General features: G+C 53.5%; 1 long non-coding RNA gene across 1 annotated transcript; it reads left to right on the top strand.

The window, feature by feature from the left end:
• Window positions 1–443: 443 nt before the first annotated feature.
• Window positions 444–2,867, top strand: LOC106891864. Its single transcript, XR_001412795.1, has 3 exons — window positions 444–1,373; window positions 1,801–1,937; window positions 2,286–2,867. It is a non-coding gene; the product is annotated as an uncharacterized LOC106891864 (long non-coding RNA).
• Window positions 2,868–3,384: the final 517 nt, after the last annotated feature.

Raw genomic sequence — 3,384 nt, 5'->3', positions numbered from 1 at the left:
CACACCAGCCCCTTCCCCACCTTTCATCAGCCCCCAAATGGCATCTGCAGAGGATCAGGCCAATTAAAGTAATGACACCAAGCCAGGGTATTCTCTCTCTGGGGTGCAGGCTGACATGACAGAGAAAGAAAAATAAATCCAACACCAAAAACCTCTTTATCCCCAGATTTGATTGATCCAAACCCGTGCTAACCAGTGTAGGCACCTGATAATGAGTCTGGGATAATCCATCCCATTCTATGGGACTGGAAACCATTCTGTGATAATCCACCCCAATTTGTAGCAAGATTGTCGCCTTTAAAAATACAAACCACTCTGTATTTTCTTCTCATTAAAGGTGCTGCTGATGTCCTCTGCTCCACAGCAAAGCTTCAAGCATGGGAGAGAGAGAAGGAGGCTACTTTCTGCTCATGAATGGCTACCAAACATGCCCAGCAGATGAAGGTGTTGGTGCTACCCCACGCCGGGGCTCGGAGCCAGCAAAGGGAGGGAGTGGACAAAGCAAACAGCTCATTCCAGGCCCCAGCAAGGACCCCGGCTCGTTTCACTGTGATATACACTAAGACTCAACTCACACCCAGGGTCTGAAATCTCTTTATTTCCCTCTCTGCACACTTGGAATGAGACGGGCCCAGCCCCGACCTGGCAGAGTCTTTTACTGACCTTGTTGATGTGTCAGCGGCGATGGCAGTCGGCTTGCTTCAGAGGGACCATCAAAACAAAACAATTCAGTGCAATTAATTCCTTCTCCCAGGGGAAGGGCTGGATGAGGTTAAGTGATTTGCCCCAGGATCCTTCAGCAGAGCAGGTAGAAACCAGGCAGCATCGGGAGTTTCACATCTCTGCTATCTCCCAGGGCCGTTCCATGTCCACCCACAGCGACCAGCATCGTCCCTCCAGGCTCAGTCTCTCTGTCCTGGTGTCCAGCCCTGTTGTGCTCCCCCTGAACATCACCCCAAGCCCATTCTGAGCACAGCCCCACAGACCTCAGCAGTTTGTTCTTCTGGAGTTTAAGATGGTCTAAATGGAGCTACACCAAGGACTCTGTAGCGCTGGGGTGTGTGGCCAGGAGATATGGCCAGTGCCAGACCCTCACAGAATCTTCTAGGTTGGAAGGGACCTTAAAGATCATCTTGTCCAACTGTCAACCTAACTGACAAAAATAGACACCCACACAACAAACAAGGAGCATCATCACTAAACCAGACCTCCCAGCACTACATCAACCCTCGTGTGTGAGGAAGGATTTTCCACCTCCCCCTGGCTTCCCCGAGCACTGACCTGTTCCCAGCGCCACACCATGCAGGGGGGAGGCAGGTCCCTGCGCCAGCCCCAGCTGGAGATGTGTCCCCATCCCTCCTCTCCTGCCCCAGGTAAGGAAAACACCAGTGCCTTCCTCTTCCCCCAGCTGTGAACCCCAAAACTGAACATGGTGCTGGGGTAACCACCCTCGCACCGGAGGCACAGAAGCTCTCTGTGGTGTGGTGACATTTTGGCAGCTGCCTCTCCCCATCATCTCCCCGGGCAGTGGAGTCGAGCTGTTCCTGCAGCCCTAAGCCCTGAACATCCCCATCCAAATCCCTTGGTGGATGCTCTGGGCAGCAGTGAGGAACCCAAATTCTCTCCCAGGGTTCATTTACCCCTCTAAGCCCTGAACATCCCCATCCAAATCCCTCAGTGGATGAGGCAGCTCTCGGCAGCAGTGAGGAACCCAAATTCTCTCCTGGGGTTCATTTGTCCCCCAAGGCCTGGCAGCAGCAAGACACTGATGCGACTGTTTAATTGTGGTTTTTTTATCAGGTAAGGACAGCGGGATTACTGGAGCCCAGCAAAGGGCTGGTGGGGGCTATAAATCACAGCCCAAGCTTGCGGTGACAGGGACAGCGCCACGTGTGGGATGAAGGCTCACAGGGAGCACCAGACGTGGTCACCAACAGGTACGTGACGTTACTCCTGCAGAAACACCCCAGTCCCTGGCAGGGTGCTGCTCTCCCTGCTCAGCCCCACACCTCCAGGGAGGGACCTCCCCTCCGTGGGGTGAAGCTGCGCATCCGAATTCCCCCGAGCTTTCCAGGCGGTTCTTTGGGCAAAGTCCACATCTAAGATTAATTGCGTTCGTAACAAGGAACAAAGCAAACACCCATCACGGAGCCAACCTGCTCCAGACCGATGGCGTAAATGCCCATCTGACTCAAGCGGTGACATGATGAATGGGGATTTTATTTCCTCCTCTCTGAGTCACGGGGGAAGGAGCCAGATATGTGTGTTGTTTTTTTTTTTCAAAGGACACAAGAAAGAAAAGGAAACGTGGTCGGGACAAGAAGCCAAGATCTCGCAGTTCCACCAAGGGCTTAGAAATAATCTTCTTGATAAATTTATTTGGATTGCAGCAGCGCGTACGCTGCGGGCAGCTCTCTAAACACGGGGACAGAAACTCCTCCACCTTCTCTAAACCTCGCAGCCTGCGGCGGCACAGCGGTGCCAGGGGAATGACGTCCCAACACCCCGATGTGCCCACAGCGGGAGGGAGAACTGAGCATAAACCTCCTGAGTCACGGCTTGGGAGCTCGCAGGAGCGGCCGCGGTCCTCCTGGCAGCCACATTTGCCCTGCAGACGGGGAGAACAACAATCCTGCGGGGCAGAACCAGAGCCAAGGTTTCCCAAATCTTCCCATTCCGGAGCCGGTTATCTGCGGCACACGCTCTACCTGCTCAGGCTGAAATTCTGGTATTTCTGAACACAGGGTATTTGATTTTGCAATTTTAATAATCGCCTCTTCAGCCCAGTGGTTTTTCTGTGTAACAATCACTAGAAAACACTCTTCAGCCTCCTACTAAGTTACGATAAAAGCTATTTAGAGACAAAAGTTTGGGCACAAAATAGGGGCAGATATTTGAAGGCTGGAGCCATCCCTCCGCCTGCAGCCCAAGGGTCACCGGAGCCCACCCAGACCCCGCATGGCATCTCTCTGAGCATCAACACTGCTGAGATTTTCCCTTTTTAAATCCTTTACATCTATCTCAGCTGTGAATTGCAGGATTTTGAGGTGACCTGCATCACTCCCCTGGCTGCTGAGGATGAGCATCGGGACGCAAAGGAGCCACACAGGGCAGCAAAGGAGCCACACAGGGCAGCAAAGGAGCCACACAAGGCAGCAAAGGAGCCACGCAGGGCAGTAAAGGAGCCACACAGGGCAGCAAAGGAGCCACACAAGGCAGCAAAGGAGCCACACAGGGCAGCAAAGGAGCCACACAAGGCAGCAAAGGAGCCACACAAGGCAGCAAAGGAGCCACGAGGCCACCGGGGTGGGTAAAACAGGAGCTGCTTCCCCACCGCCTCCAAAGGAGACACAGGAGGGATTTCCATGATTCAGGTTTCTTTTA

Source organism: Calidris pugnax, unplaced genomic scaffold (assembly GCF_001431845.1).
Source record: "Calidris pugnax isolate Ruff unplaced genomic scaffold, ASM143184v1 scaffold162, whole genome shotgun sequence".
In the NCBI taxonomy this organism is placed as follows: Eukaryota; Metazoa; Chordata; class Aves; order Charadriiformes; family Scolopacidae; genus Calidris; species Calidris pugnax.
Note: the sequence above shows the minus strand (reverse complement) of the source record. Positions and strands in the feature narration are given on the sequence as shown.